We start from the raw sequence: 17472 nt of genomic DNA on the forward strand, positions 1-17472 counted from the left end.
ACTCAAGAATTGCAACTTGATACTTAGAACAAAATATGACTCTATGTGAATGTCTCCGGCGGTATACCAGGATATGCAATGAATCAAGAGTGACATGTATGAAAGAATTATGAAGGTGGCTTTGCCACAAATACGATGTCAACCGCATGATCATGCAAAGCAATATGACAATGATGGAGCGTGTCATAATAAACAGAACGGTGGAAAGTTGCATGGCAACATATCTCGGAATGGCTGTGGAAATGCCGTAATAGGTAGGTATGGTGGCTGTTTTGAGGAAGATATAAGGAGGCTTATGTGTCATATATTGTATCATATCACGGGGTTTGGATGCACCGGCGAAGTTTTCACCAACTCTCGAGGTGAGAAAGGGAAATGCATGGTACCAAAGAGGCTAGCAATGATGGAAGGGTGAGAGTGCGTATAATCCATGGACTCAACATTAGTAACAAAGAACTCACATACTTATTGCAAAAATCTACAAGTCATCAAAACCAAGCACTACGTGCATGCTCCTAGGGGGATAGATTGGTAGGAAAAGACCATCGCTCGTCCCCGACCGCCACTCATAAGGAAAGCAATCAAAGAACACCTCATGCTTCCAATTTTTCACGCAACATTTACCATACGTGCACGCTACGGGACTTGCCAACTTCAACACAAGTATTTCCCAGTTCCACAATTACTCAACTAGCACAACTCTAATATCACCACCTTTATATCTCAAAACAACTATCAAGTATCAAACTTGAAAGAACATGCGGTGCCCCCATGTTTGGTTTTGGTAATTGATGACAATATCTATGGACTAATGGTTGCCTTGAGTTATATTTGAAGGTTTTGTCCATAGGCTTTTCTTGGAGTACATGTGTTGGTTTCAAGGAGAGTTTGTGTCGACCAAGGTGCTATTCAAGGAATTACCTAAAGATTGGTCTTGTTAGAGGTTGATCAAGACTAAGTCAAAGAGTGAATCAAGTTGATCAACCCACAAAGCGTAGAAGATGTACCGAGAGGGATCAAGTGATTCCATGGTATGGTAAGCATTGTCAATTACACTTTGTGTACTAACCCATGGTCTTCGTGAGAGTTCTTTGTGGGGTTAGGATGCGGTGTGCAAGTTCAAGTGGAGCATCATGAAGAGATCAAATGCTTGAAGCTTGCCGTCCATTGTGGTGACAATGGACTTGTGAAGATGTGCGGAAGAGTGGCTCACCCATAGTGGAGTATGGGGGAGCAATCAACTAGTCTTCATCGAGCCAACACAATCAAGAAAGGTGGTCCAACTTGAGGGAGTCAACATCGTGATCATCTAGATCAAGTGGACTATGTGCAAGACAAAAGTTTTCCCTTGATAGGTTTTCTATTTTACCGGTCTCATGGTGGTAGTTGGGAGACCGGGTTATAGGATCGATTGTCGTACTATCAAGGGGGGCTCTCGATGAGTAGCTTGATCATATCATTCATAGAGAGCTCAAACCTTTGCATCCTTGCATCATATTTATTGGTTCTTGTTTGGTTCGCTTTGTGAGTCTTAGAGCTTATTGTCATCTTGATGACAAGCTCGAGTTCATCGAAAACGGAGTTCACATGCATCTTCTATGATGTTTTCGATGTTGGAGGTTTTGCCGGTTCTTCTCGGTTGGAGGTTTCACTCCTCTATTTGTTACGCTTACCTCCCCTGCCTCTTCCCGGTTGGAGGTTTTGATGCTACTCGTCGTCTTGTATCCAACAAGCTTGAGTTTGCTCAATTCAGAGCTCTTATGAAGAAGTTATGGCAGTTCTGGTTTTCTCCCTGCGGTAGTACCGCGGTCGGCAGCGGTAGTACTGCTTGTAGCGTCAAGCGATAGTACTGCTCTACTACCGCCTCGATTTTGGGTCCTTCACTTTTTGTGTCGGGTTTAGCACTAGTTGCACGGCAGTAAGGCACGGTAGTTCTGCCTACCGCCTATAAGCGGTAGTACCGCTCCGGTCGGGCGGTAGTACCGCTACTGCATTATAGCCACCATACTCTGCTCTGCCCTACCACTTTTGGTCCCATGTTCTGCTCCTCCAGCGGTAGTACCGCTGGGGTAAGCGGTAGTACCGCTTATAAGCGATACTACCGCCCCAAGGTTCATGTTTTGTTGCTCCATTTTCCTGCTTCTTCCGCCCGAGCGGTAGTACCACTCATGTGCGGGCTGAGCACATAACGGTTGGTTTTTCCCCTCCTATAAAAGGGGGTCTTCTTCCCCAATGAACCTTATCCTTCTAGCTCGTGTTCTTCCCCCATTGTTGACCTTCTTCGAGCTTGCTAACTCTCAATCCCTTCATGGATTCTTGCTAGTTTTTGAGGGAAAAGAGAGAGGAGATCTAGATCCACATTTCCACCAATCACTTTCTCCTCTATGTGAGGGGAACCCCTTGGATCTAGATCTTGGAGTTCTTGGTGTTCTCCTTCTTGTCCTTCCTCTCATTTTCCTCCTAACATTAGTTGCTTTGGTGGGTGATACGTCTCCAACGTATCTATAATTTTTGATTGTTCCATGCTATTATATTATCAACCTTGGATGTTTTATATGCATTTATATGCTATTTTATATGATTTTTGGGACTAACCTATTAACCCAGAGCCCAGTGCCAGTTTCTGTTTTCCCTTGTTTTAGAGTATTGTAGAAAAGGAAAATCAAACGGAGTCCAATTGACCTGAAACTTCACGGAACTTATTTTTGGACCAAAAGAAGCCCATGGAGTATCGGAGATGGACCAGGAGAGTTCCGGGCTGCCCACGAGGGTGGGGGGCGCGCCCACCCCCTGGGTGCTCCCCCTGCCTCGTGGACAGCTCGGAGATCCACCGACGTACTTCTTCCTCCTATATATACCAATATACCCTAAAACCATCGAAGAGCACAATAGATCGGGAGTTCCGCCGCCAGAAGCCTCCGTAGCCACCGAAAACCAATCTAGACCCGTTCCGGCACCCTGCCGGAGGGGGGAATCCCTCTCCGGTGGCCATCGTCATCATCCCGGTGCTCTCCATGACAAGGAGGGAGTAGTTCTCCCTCGGGGCTGAGGGTATGTACCAGTAGCTATGTGTTTGATCTCTCTCTCTCTCGTGTTCTTGAGGTGGTACGATCTTGATGTATCGCGAGCTTTGCTATTATAGTAGGATCTTATGATGTTTCTCCCCCTCTACTCTTTTGTAATGGATTGATTTTTCCCTTTGAAGTCTTTAATGATTTGAGAACACTTGATATATGTCTTGCCGTGCTTATCTGTGGTGACAATGGGATATCACGTGATCTACTTGATGTATGTTTTGGTGATCAACTTGCGGGTTCCGTCCATGAACCTATGCATAGGGGTTGGCACACGTTTTCGTCTTGACTCTCCAGTAGAAACTTTGGGGCACTCTTTGAAGTACTTTGTGTTGGTTTGAATAGATGAATCTGAGATTGTGTGATGCATATCGTATAATCATACCCACAGATACTTGAGGTGACATTGGAGTATCTAGGTGACATTAGGGTTTTGGTTGATTTGTGTCTTAAGGTGTTATTCTAGTACGAACTCTATGATAGACTGAATGGAAAGAATAGCTTCATGTTATTTTACTACGGGCTCTTCAATAGATTGATCAGAAAGGATAACTTTGAGGTGCCGTACCCTACCATAATCTCTTTGTTTGTTCTCCTCTATTAGTGACTTTGGAGTGACTCTTTGTTGCATGTTGAGGGATAGTTATGTGATACAATTATGTTATTATTGTTGAGAGAACTTGCACTAGTGAAATATGAACCCTAGGACTTGTTTCAACACATTGCAATACCGTTTGTGCTCACTTTTATCATTAGTTACCTTGCTGTTTTTATATTTTCAGATTACAAAAACCTATATCTACCATCCATATTGCACTTGTATCACCATCTCTTTGCCGAACTAGTGCACCTATACAATTTACCATTGTATTGGGTGTGTTGGGGACACAAGAGACTCTTTGTTATTTGGTTGCAGGGTTGCTTGAGAGAGACCATCTTCATCCTACGCCTCCCACAGATTGATAAACCTTAGGTCATCCACTTGAGGGAAATTTGCTACTGTCCTAGAAACCTCTACACTTGGAGGCCCAAGAACGTCTACAAGAATAAGGTTGTGTAGTAGACATCAAGCTCTTTTCTGGCGCTGTTGCCGGGGAGGTTAGATCTTGAAGGTATATCTTTAGATCTTGCAATCGAATCTTTTTGTTTCTTGTTTTAGCACTAGTTTAGTTTATAAAAGAAAACTACAAAAAAAATATAGAATTGAGTTTGCCTCATACGCTTCATCTTTTTAATATCTTTCGTGAGTATAATGGAAAGGAAAATTGTGCCAAAGTGTTAGAAGAATAATGCATTAAAATGTTTGGCACTAAATATTTGAATGATGAGCATGATTGCAATGTTGTTAGTATGAATTCCTTGAATATCCATGATGCTAATGATATGCAAAGCCACAAGCTTGGGGAAGCTATGTTTGATGAAGATGATATTTTTTGTCCCCCAAGTTTTGATGAGCAAATTTATTATGATGAAAGCATGCCTCCTATTTATGATGATTATATTGATGAAAGTGGATTTGGAGAGGTCATGACTTTATTTTGTGATGAATCCACTATTTCGGAAGAGGTTCCAATTGATTATGAGAACAAAGTTGCTATCTATGATGATTATTGTGATGACTTGTATGCTATAAAGAATAATGATATCCATGAAACTTGTCATCACGATTTTAGTTTTCAATTGGACTATGCCTCACATGATAATATTTTGTTGAGTTTGCTCCCACTATTATTCATGAGAAGAATTTTGCTTGTGTGGAGAGTAATAAATTTTCTATGCTTGTAGATCATCAAAATAATGCTTTAGGTGCTGGTTATATTGTTTAATTCATTCATGATGCTACTAAAATTGTTATGAGGGAGGAATATATGCTTGTAGGAATTGCAATAATATCAAGTTTCCTCTCTATGTGCTTAAAGTTTTGAAGTTATGCTTGTTTTACCTTCCTATGCAAGTTGATTCTTATTCCCACAAGTTGTTTGCTCACAAAATCCCTATGCATAGGAAGTGGGTTAGACTTAATGTTCTAGTCATATTCTTCATGATGCTCTCTTTATGTTTCAATTCTTATCTTTTATGTAAGCATCATTGAAATCATCATGCCTAGCTAGGGGCGTTAAACGTTAGCGCTTGTTGGGAGGCAACCCAATTTTATTTTTGTTATTTTCTTTTTGCTCCTGTTTAGAAATAAATAATTTATCTAGCCTCTGTTATGATTGATTTTTTATGTTTTAGTTAGTGTTTGTGCCAAGTAGAACCGTTGGTAAGACTTGGGGAAAGTCTTGTTGATCTTGCTGTAAAAGAAAGGAACTTTAGCGCTCACGAGAATTGCTGCCATTTTTTTATTGGAGAGTGCCATTTAGTTAATTATTTTTGCAGATGATTAATATATAAATTACTCACGTCCAGCAATTTATTTTAGAATTTTTGGGGTTCTAGAAGTTTTCGTTAGTTACAGATTACTACAGACTGTTCTGTTTTTGATAGATTCTGTTTTTCGTGTGTTGTTTGCTTATTTTTAATGAATCTATGGCTAGTAAAAGAGTTTATAAACCATAGAGAAGTTGGACTATAGTAGTTTTAACACCAATAGAAATAAATAATGAGTTCATTACAATACCTTGAAGTGGTGTTTTGTTTTCTTTCGCTAACGGAGCTTACAAGTTTTCTGTTAAGTTTTGTGTTGTGAAGTTTTCATGTTTTGGGTAAAGATTCGATGGACTATGGAATAAGGAGTGGCAAGAGCCTAAGCTTGGTAATGCCCAAGGCACCCCAAGGTAATATTCAAGGACAACCAAAAGCCTAAGATTGGGGAGGCCCCAGAAGGCATCCCCTCTTTCGTCTTCGTTCATCGGTAACTTTACTTGGAGCTATATTTTTATTTACCACATGATATGTGTTTTTCTTGGAGCGTCATTTCATTTTATTTAGTTTTGCGCGCTGTTTGAATAAAATACCAAGATCTGAAATTATTAAATGTTAGAGGGTCTTCACATAGTTGCATAATTATTTGACTACTCATTGATCTTCACTTATATCTTTCGGAGTAGTTTGTCGTTTGCTCTAGTGCTTCACTTATATCTTTTTAGAGCACGTTGGTGGTTTTATTTTTATAGAAATATATGAACTCTCATGCGTCACTTATATTATTTTGAGAGTCCTAAACAGCATGGTAATTTGTGTTGGTTATGAATTTAGTCCTAATATGATGGGCATCCAAGAGGGATATAATAAAAACTTTCATATAAAGTGCATTGAATACTATGAGAAGTTTGATACTTGAGGATTGTTTTGAGATATGAAGATGGTGATATTAGAGTCATGCTAGTTTAGTAGTTGTGAATTTGAGAAATACTTGTGTTAAAGTTTGTGATTCCCGTAGCATGCACGTATGGTGAACCGTTATGTGATGAAGTTGGAGCATGATTTATTTATTGATTGTCTTCCTTATGAGTGGCGGTCGGGGACGAGCGATGGTCTTTTCCTACCAGTCTATCCCCCTAGGAGCATGCACGTAGTACTTTGTTTCGACAACTAATAGATTTTTGCAATAAGAATGTGAGTTCTTTATGACTAATGTTGAGTCCATGGATTATACGCACTCTCACCCTTCCTCCATTGCTAGCCTCTCTAGTACCGCGCAACTTTCGCCGGTACCATAAACCCACCATATACCTTCCTCAAAACAGCCACCATACCTACCTATCATGGCATTTCCATATCTATTCCAAGATATATTGCCATGCAACTTTCCACCGTTCCGTTTACTATGACACGCTCCATCATTGTCATATTGCTTTGCATGATCATGTAGTTGACATTGTATTTGTGGCAAAGCCACCATTCATAATCCTTTTATACATGTCACTCTTGATTCATCGCATATCCTGGTACACCGCCGGAGGCATTCACATAGAGTCATATATTGTTCTAAGCATTGAGTTGTAATTGTTGAGTTGTAAGTAAATAAAAGTGTGATGATCATCATTTTAGAGCATTGTCCCAAGTGAGGAAAGGATGATGGAGACCATGATTCCCCCACAAGTCGGGATGAGACTCCGGACGAAAAAAAATAAAAATAAAAGAGGCCAAGGAAGCCCAAATAAAAAAAGAGAAAAAAGAGGCCATAAAAAAGAGAGAGAAAGGCCCAAATAAAAAAATAAAAAAGATGAGAGAAAAAGAGAGAAGGGACAATGCTACTATCCTTTTACCACACTTGTGCTTCAAAGTAGCACCATGATCTTCATGATAGAGAGTCTCCTATGTTGTCACTTTCATATACTAGTGGGAATTTTACATTATAGAACTTGGCTTGTATATTCCAATGAAGGACTTCCTCAAAATGCCCTAGGTCTTCGTGAGCAAGCAAGTTGGATGCACACCCACTAGTTTCTTTTGTTGAGCTTTCATACACTTATAGCTCTAGTGCATCCGTTGCATGGCAATCCCTACTCACTCAAATTGATATCTATTGATGGGCATCTCCATAGCCCGTTGATACGCCTAGTTGATGTGAGACTATCTTCTCCTTTTTGTCTTCTCCACAACCACCATTCTATTCCACCTATAGTGCTATATCCATGGCTCACGCTCATGTATTGCGTGAAGATTGAAAAAGTTTGAGAACATCAAAAGTATGAAACAATTGCTTGGCTTGTCATCGGGGTTGTGCATGATTTAAATATTTTGTGTGGTGAAGATAGAGCATAGCCAGACTATATGATTTTGTAGGGATAGCTTTCTTTGGCCATGTTATTTTGAGAAGACATGATTACTTTGTTAGTATGCTTGAATTATTATTATTTTTATGTCAATATTAAATTTTTGTCTTGAATCTTATGGATCCGAATATTCTTGCCACAATAAATAAGATTACATGTATAAATATGTTAGGTAGCACTCCACATCAAAAATTCTGTTTTTATCATTTATCTACTCGAGGACGAGCAGGAATTAAGCTTGGGGATGCTGATACGTCTCCAACATATCTATAATTTTTGATTGTTCCATGCTATTATATTATCAACCTTGGATGTTGTATATGCATTTATATGCTATTTTATATGATTTTTGGGACTAACCTATTAACCCAGAGCCCAGTGCCAGTTTCTGTTTTTTCCTTGTTTTAGAGTATTTAGAAAAGGAAAATCAAACGGAGTCCAATTGACCTGAAACTTCACGAAACTTATTTTTGGACCAGAAGAAGCCCACGGAGTATCGGAGATGGACCAAGAGAGTCCCGGGCTGCCCACGAGGGTTGCCTCGTGGACAGCTCGGAGATCCACCGACTACTTTTTCCTCCTATATATACCAATATACCCTAAAACCATCGAAGAGCACAATAGATCGGGAGTTCCGCCGCCAGAAGCCTCCGTAGCCACCGAAAAACAATCTAGACCCGTTCCGGCACCCTGTCGGAGGGGGGAATCCCTCTCCGGTGGCCATCTTCATCATCCCTAGTGCTCTCCATGATGAGGAGGGAGTAGTTCTCCCTCGGGGCTGAGGGTATGTACCAGTAGCTATGTGATTGATCTCTCTCTCTCTCGTGTTCTTGAGGTGGTACGATCTTGATGTATCGTGAGCTTTGCTATTATAGTAGGATCTTATGATGTTTCTCCCCCTCTACTCTCTTGTAATGGATTGAGTTTTCCCTTTGAAGTTATCTTATCGGATTGAGTCTTTAAGGATTTGAGAACACTTGATATATGTCTTGCTGTGCTTATCTGTGGTGACAATGGGATATCACGTGATCTACTTGATGTATGTTTTGGTGATCAACTTGCGGGTTCCGCCCATGAACCTATGCATAGGGGTTGGCACATGTTTTCGTCTTGACTCTCCGGTAGAAACTTTGGGGCACTCTTTGAAGTACTTTGGTGTTGGTTTGAATAGATGAATCTGAGATTGTGTGATGCATATCGTATAATCATACCCACAGATACTTGAGGTGACATTGGAGTATCTAGGTGACATTAGGGTTTTGGTTGATTTGTGTCTTAAGGTGTTATTCTAGTACGAACTCTGTGATAGATTGAATGGAAAGAATAGCTTCATGTTATTTTACTACGGACTCTTGAATAGATCGATCAGAAAGGATAACTTTGAGGTGGTTTCGTACCCTACCATAATCTCTTCGTTTGTTCTCCTCTATTAGTGACTTTGGAGTGACTCTTTGTTGCATGTTGAGGGATAGTTATGTGATCCAATTATGTTATTATTGTTGAGAGAACTTGCACTAGTGAAAGTATGAACCCTAGGCCTTGTTTCAACACATTGCAATACCATTTGTGCTCACTTTTATCATTAGTTACCTTGCTGTTTTTATATTTTCAGATTACAAAAACCTATATCTACCATCCATATTGCACTTGTATCACCATCTCTTCGCCGAACTAGTGCACCTATACAATTTACCATTGTATTGGGTGTGTTGGGGACACAAGAGACTCTTTGTTATTTGGTTGCAGGGTTGCTTGAGAGATACCATCTTCATCCTACGCCTCCCATGGATTGATAAACATTAGGTCATCCACTTGAGGGAAATTTGCTACTGTCCTACAAACCTCTCCACTTGGAGGCCCAACAACGTCTACAAGAAGTAGGTTGTGTAGTAGACATCAGTGGGATTTGAGAGAGAAGGACTTCGCACTCCGTGTGCCCTTGCCATTGCATTTGGTGCATCGGTTTTAGTTTCTCCACGGTGATACGTGGAAGTTAAAAGTTGAGAAGCTTATTACTCTTGGGTGCTTGGTGCCCTTGAGCTTGTTCCTCTTGGTGCTTGGGTGCCCTAGACGGTTGGTGGTGTTCGGAGCTCAATCATTGTGGTGTAAAGCTCCGGGCAAGCGTCGGGGTCTCCAATTAGGTTGAGGAGATCTCCCCGAGAAATTTTACGGGTTTTGGTGACCGCCCCCAAGGGTTGCCAAAGTTCACGGGTTCGGTGACCGCCCCCAAGGGTTGCCATTTGTACGGGTTCGGTGACCGCCCTCAAGGGTCCCTTAGTGGAATCACGACATCTTGCATTGTGCGAGGGCGTGAGGAGATCACGGTGGCCCTAGTGGCTTCTTGGGGAGCAATGTGCCTCCACACTGCTCCAAACAGAGATTAGCATGCGCAAGGGTGTGAACTTCGGGATACATCGTCGTCTCCCCATGCCTCGGTTATCTCTTACCCGAGCTATTTACTTATGCACTTTACTTTGTGATATCCATATTGTTTCTTGTCATATATCTTGCTATCACATAGTTGCTTATCTTGCTTAGCTTAAGTTGTTGGTGCACATAGGTGAGCCTAGTTGTTTTAGGTTTTGTGCTTGACAAATTAACCGCTAGGTTTATTCCGCATTTGTTCAAGCCTAAACCGTAATTTTTTTAAACGCCTATTCACCCCCCCCCCCTCTAGGCGACATCCACGATCTTTCAAAACTTCTCATAATATTAATGCACTCTATATGAAAGTTTTTATTATACCCATCCTGGATGCCTATCATATTAGGACTAATTTATAGCCAAAGAAAATTACCATGCTGTTCTAAAAGACTCTCAAAATAATTTAAGTGAAGCATGAGAGATCAATAATTTCTGTAAAATAAAACCACCACTATGCTCTAAAAAGGTATAAGTGAAGCACTAGAGCAAAATTATCTAGCTCAAAAGATATAAGTGAAGCACATAGAGTATTCTAATAAATTCCGATTCATGTATATCTCTCCAAAAGGTGTGTACAGCAAGGATGATTGTGGTAAACTAAAAAGCAAAGACTCAAATCATACAAGATGCTCCAAGCAAAACACATATCATGTGGTGAATAAAAATATAGCCTCAAGTAAAGTTACCGATAGATGAAGACGAAAGAGGGGATGCCTTCCGGGGCATCCCCAAGCTTAGGATTTTGGTTGTACTTGGATTTTACCTTGGGGTGCCTTGGGCATCCCCAAACTTAGTCTCTTGCCACTCCTTGTTCCAAAATCCATCAAATCTTCCCAAAAACTTGAAAACTTCACAACACAAAACTCAACAGAAAATCTCATGAGTTCCGTTAGTATAAGAAAACAAAGCACCACTTTAATGTACTGTAATGAACTCATTCTTTATTTATATTGGTGTTAAACCTACTGTATTCCAACTTATCTATGGTTCAAACCCCCCGATACTAGCCATAGATTCATCAAAATAAGCAAACAACACACAGAAAACAGAATCTGTCAAAAACAAAACAGTCTGTTGCAATCTGGAAGTTTCAAATACTTCTGTAACTCCAAAAATCCTAAGAAATTAGGAAGTCCTAAATAATTTGTATATTATTATATTGCAGTTGGTATTGGTATTTCATCGCTCTCTGATCAAAAATGAAAATTATTCTCGTGAGCGCATACTTTCTGTTTTTTCAGCAAGATTAAATAACAATCACCCAAGAAGATCCTAAAGGCTTTATGTCGGGGGACTAATCCACGAGCACCTAAGGGACCGGCGGACCGAGTCCCTTTCGGTTCGGCGGGGGCGAGGGTCGCACGAAGAGCGGATCGAGGCGAAGCACACGAGCAGTTTACCCAGGTTCGGGCCGCACGGATGCGTAAAACCCTACTCCTGCTTTGTGGTTTGTATTGAGTTCTTGCTCGGGAGCGCGGAGTGCTACAGTACACCCCAGCAGCTAACGAGACCGAGCGTGAGAGTTCTCTTCCTCCTCCCTCCTACGTTGCGCATGGGCCTCCTTTTATATGCTCAAGGGGTCACCGACAGGTGGCAACGTAGACAAGGGTAAAAATGGAAAGGTGTTGCGGTTGGTACAGCTACCTGCTACAGTGTATCATACCTAACCCTGACGGCAAGGGACTAGGGCATTAAATGCCCCTCTGCGTCGCCTAAATAGTGCAAAAGGGACCGTTAGGGACGCCACCGCTCGCCACGATGGCAATCTTGTCAGTGCCGCTTGCCACCGTGCACCGCTGGCTGCACAGCCTCCCGCCACGTACGCCTGGAAGGGTCCCAGAGCGACACATTGGTGGATGTGCTAGAGCGCGGGCACAGAGTGGTGGCTTGCCACGGCAAGCGCCTTGCCGCGGTCGTTGTCTTGTCGCGTCCGGGAGCTTGTCGCTCACCGGGCCTTGCCGGGACGCGTGGCGCGTCGCGGCAAGTTCCTTGAGATGCCTTGGTTGGCCTTCCCGGCAAGCTCCTCTTGCCGGGGTCTTGTCTCCTTGGCTTGGATACTTTGTCCTTGAATGGCTCCAAAGGAACATGCCTTGGTTGGCCTTCCCGGCAAGCTCCACTTGCCGGGGTCTTGTCTCCTTGGCTTGGATACTTTGTCCTTGAATGGCTCCAAAGGAACATGCCTTGGTTGGCCTTCCCGGCAAGCTCCTCTTGCCGGGGTCTTGTCTCCTTGGCTTGGATACTTTGTCCTTGAATGTCTCCAAAGGAACCACGGAGGACCTTGGCGGTCACCCGACAAGCCTTGCCGCGGGATGCTGCGACTACCCGTGCACAAGTTCGGGATACTAGGGTACCCCTACTCTAGTACACCGATAGGAGCCCCCGAGCCTGGGCCATACATGGTGCCGAGCGCTGTTGGGCCAGGCCCAAAACAGGGCACGGGCACGCGCGGCCTAGGTTACGCCGTATCTCTCCCCGTATCCACCGCGCCCTCGCCGAACGGCACGCGTTGAATGCGGCATCGTGGGAGAGATCGTGGGTGGTTTCTTTATTCGGAAAGGCGGAACGTCCGCCCCCTCCCTCTTTATAAGCATGGGAAACAGGGGTAGTTCGCCCATTCGCCGGTTGCTACTCCAATCTCGGAAACCTCAGCCGCTCCCTCGTCTTCCCAAAGCTGAAAGAGAGCAGCGCCCCGCCCCCCATCGCCACCAGCACCACCAACGCCGTCGACCTCCTCCACCACTTCCGCCATGGCTCCGAGAGCCGACAAAGGGAAGGTTGTGAAGTCGACCGAGGCGCAGCGGCTTGCGGCGCTGCGAAAGGAGCGGGCAATCTTCCCCCCCAAGCTCGCCGTGAGGGAGCTAAGGGAGAATTACTACCTCTTCTGGTCGACGGAGACGCGAGCGCATCCGCGCACGAAGGTACTTCCAGCCGCCGCTTGGAAAATGGCTCCAAATGGATATCCTTTCTTCGCCTTGTTCTTCTACTGCGGGCTCTGCCCGCCTTTCTTTGAGTTTTTCTGCGATATTATGAACACCTACGGGTTCCGCCTCCTTGACTTCACCCCCAATGTTGTTCTGACCATGGCAGTTTTCGCACATCTCTGCGAAAACTTTGTCGGAGTCTATCCCAATGTAGCCCTTTTTTGCCACTTCTTTATGCCCTGAGTAGAGAGAGGAGAGCCTTTATCCGGCGGAATCGCCTGGATCTCGAGGGCTGGCAACAAGGACACTTATCTGGAGGGAGAGTTCCGTGGCAAGTGGGAGGAATGGAGAGCAGACTGGTGCTGGACTGTCGAGCAGAACCCGCAGCCGTTTACCGCCCGGCGCCAAGCCCCAGTAGCACGAGGCAGCGATTGGAGTGACGTGGCCCCGGAAGACGATAGGCTGAGGATTGCCGTCACCCGGATCCAACGCCTCAGGCTTGCCGGGCTCACTGTAGGCGCTGTTGGCGCAGATTTTCTTCGCCGCCGCATCGCCCCCCTGCAGGAACGGGGGAGACCCGCCTGGGAATTCAAGAATGCGGCGGATATCATGAGGCTGCGTCTGGGCCTCAACTTCAACTTCACTGTTCTGGAGCTTAGCGCGATGCTCCAGGAGCTGTTCAAGTAAGACCCTCAACATCCCGAAGTGTTCAGGTTGCCGGAGGGCGTCGTTCCACTGTGTAACAGCTCCGCGCTCGACCGCATCCGTGCAATGATGCCGCTGTGCGATTCGCATGGAATTGTCCCAACTTGGCAAGAGCCTGCAGACGACGTCGTGCAGGAGTTCTTTGATGGCCTGGTAGAAGTGCCGGTCCGCTTCGACAAAAAGAATAGCCTCACCGGCGACACCACCAATGCGGAGATGACACGCATCGCCACTAGGCTGGAAGAGGTGGCGGCAGCCGCAGCCGCGGGCGAATTTGGATTCACCATGGAGGAGGCAGAGGCGGCAAGCTGTGCCGAGCGAGAGGAGCTCGTCGGTGAGAAAGAGCTTGCCGGGCATGACGTCGGGTCGAGCGAGCCCGCCGAGGACACGAGCGGCTCGATGGAGATCAACTCCTCTTCCTCCTCATCTTCAGGCAGCTCGCTGCAAGCAGAGCCTCCATCCCCACCAAGAAGGCGTCTCCGCAAGGCAGGGGACGTAGCGGGGCGGCGGGCGAGTCAACAGTCGCCGCGCCGCGCGACACGCTCCACCGCGGCAAGCACTGTTGCCGCGGCAGCACCTCATGCTGCTGCGGCAACTAGAGCGGGGTCCGCCCGGACCACTGCTTCTGCTCCTGCCGCTTCTCATGCTGCGGCGGCAGCCGGAGCGGGGTCGTCTGAGACCACCGCCACTGTTCCCGCCAAGCGGCCAAGGGAAACTACTCCTCCGCCTCCTCGCGCCGGACGTGAGCCGGACTTCGACTTCTCCGTGTTCAGCTCCGACGAGGAAGAAGAGTAAGATTCTCTTGTTGTGCTTGTAGTTCTTCAATTCTTGCTGTTTTGTCTTGTATCTCATTTGCTTTACTCTGAACTTATTCCTTTTTAGGACTCTGGCCCAGAGGGCAGCGAAGAGAGCCAAGGTCCCGGTGATTGTCATCGAGGACGAACCCACCGCGACAGCAGGGGGTGCGTCCGAGACAACCTTGCCGGACCCGGCAACTGTTCTCTAGAGCAGCCCCCAGCGTAAGTATATGGTTCGCTTTCCGCTGTTAGGCGCGCATGGATACTCTTTCTTTGCTGACATCTGACTGTTGGTTTGTGTAGGAGCAGAGTAGCCCCACCAGGAGCGCCCGGAGGCCGCCCCCAAAATGCCAAGGGAGAGTCCTCCGGCAAGGGAGAGTTCTTTGGCAAGGGACAGCACCAGCGTCCCCCCAGCGGTGGAGACTACGACTGCCGAACCCAGTACAGGTAATCTTCTCTTCAAAGCTTCCCTTGGGTTCTTCTTCTTTTTGGGTATTTGCTTGACTTTTCTCACTTTTCCAGCCATCAGACCCATCTGCTGCGGAGCTGATGGAGACCGAGGTTGCTGCCGACGACGCCGCTGCTACTGAAGAAGCAGCTGGCGCTGATGATCCCGCCGGCGACGAGGCCACCAAAGCTGCCGCCACAGCAGCTAGCGAGGGGTCTGGCGATCGCACTGACGGCCCTGAGGCCGCAGGAGCGCCAGGCGCTACGTCGACCGCCGACCCGTCCGCCGCTGCCGCAGCGCCAGGCTCCGAAGAGCCCCAGCCAGGCGTCTACTTGAAGGCCGGCGATGGCGTCTTCATCAACCTCCCCTGGGCGTCAAACTCCAGGGCGCCGGTCGAGGGAGAGAGCTTTGATGGAGAGGTGCTCGCCTCCGCTGGGCTGACGCTTAGTTGATGCGCCGAGCAGCAGCAGCGGCGATCCTGAGGAGGAGCGGCTGCTGCGGAAGCTGTTGTCGCTCTACCGCGCGCGGCAAGCCAAGCTGGAATCACGTGAGGCGCTTGTCGCGAAGGCGGGAGCGGACATCGAGAAGCGTGCGGAGGAGCTTCGGGGTCTCAACTAGGAAGCTCTCCGGTCCCTGGCAGAGGAGCGGGAGCAACTCGCCGAAGAGCAGAAGGCCTTCTTCCTCGAGAAGGCCGAAGTTGAAGAGCAACAGCGGCTTGCCGCTGAGAAGCTGTCTGCGCAGGAGGGCGAGGTGGTTCAGCGGAAAGTTAACCTCGACAGTCACGAGGAGGAGCTTGCCGCGCGTGAGCAAAACTTCGGCGGAGCCCTTAAGCAAGTAGAGGATGCTGCCGCAGTTGCCGAGGCCGCCAAGAAGGAGCTGGAGACGAAGGTGGCACAGCTGGAGGCCGATCTCAAGGCGAGTGGTGAAGAGCTTGCCGCGCTCAAGCGTGAGCGGGAGAAGGACGCCCACAGCAACTCAGAGCTGCAGGTTCGTCTCGCCGAGAAGGGCAAAGAGCTTAGCGCCGCCAAGGACTCCAACATGGATCTTGAGTTGAAGCTGATCACTTTGACCAAGACGCTGGACGGCGCCAGGGAGCAAGAGGTGGCCTTGAAGGAGGAGATCAAGGCCGACAAGGCGCTGCTGGCGAGTGCTGCCACCGCCCAGAATGCTTTTAGGGAGAATGTGGAGCACTGGACGGAGGGTCTCGTGAAAGCTGCCGCAGATATCGACAGGGAGCTGGCGCAGCTGGGGGTGGAGGATCTCGGGTATCCCTCTGATGAGAACCTCCAACCCAGCGCCAAGCTCACCTTGTTCTTCAAAGGCGTGGCGACGGCCCTCCAGTGGCTCCGGGAGAAGATCCCAAAGCAGCTGGCCGACGAGTCGCACAAGATCTGCACGGGAGCTCTTCAAAAGGTGTTGGTGAAGGTGGTCTTCCGCAACCCGGGCCTCAACCTCACCAACGTCCTCAAGACCCTGCCGCCGGATGCTGATCTGGAGGCGCTCAAGACCCTTGTCGCACCCATTGTGGACAAGGTGAGTGGGGTCAAGAGGATTGAGGGCGATCGCGTAGACTAGGCCGCCCGTTTTCTTATTTTCTTGTCGTTGCTGGTCATGTTATGAGAACAATCTGTTAGAGCTGCGACAAGATACCTTGTAATATAACTCTATTCCGGGTAATGATTGCAATGTTATTCCCTTTACTTGATTCCTCCCTTTGTATGTTTTTGCCCTACGCTTTTAGGGAACTTGCCGGTGCAGGCACCTTAGCCGCGAGCGCTGAGTGCGGGACGTCAGCAGCCTGCTGGCGGTGCCGCTACCGACAAGAAACCTTGTCGCAACTAGTCGCAGCTCACTTAAGTTGTTGAGTGGACTCGAAACAAAGTAAGGGCGCAACTAGCTACGAGTTGGTTCCTCCGGGCATAGTTTTTCCATACAAAGTGCGGTCGTTCAAGGGAGATAACTTAAAAATTTAAAAAATTTGATTGCTCAAACTTTGGCAACTTAGCTTTTCTGTTGCTTGCTTCTCAGTAAGGCGAAACTTTCTTGAACGACGCCTGGTCCATACTATTATCTTCTCCTTTCCCCCCGGCAAACTTGTGGGCGAGGGAACCTTCCTTTCCTTGAGAAAAAAGAAAGAGGAGAAAATAAAGATAAGGAGCCTTACGGCTCGTTATTGCTTACCGGGGAGTAGGTGCTGCACAAAGTGTCAGATCACATATGCAAAAAATAGAAAGCATGAAATTGACAAGATGTGCGGAGCATATGAGCTTTACTTATGCACGGGGTCTGCGCCCGGCTTTGTACAAAGGATTACATGCAACAGCGGCAAGACTTGTACAAAAGGTGGTTGCCGGAACAGGTTCCGGCAACTGCACCTTACGG

Source organism: Triticum aestivum, chromosome 4A (genome assembly GCF_018294505.1).
Source record: "Triticum aestivum cultivar Chinese Spring chromosome 4A, IWGSC CS RefSeq v2.1, whole genome shotgun sequence".
Taxonomy (NCBI): domain Eukaryota; kingdom Viridiplantae; phylum Streptophyta; class Magnoliopsida; order Poales; family Poaceae; genus Triticum; species Triticum aestivum.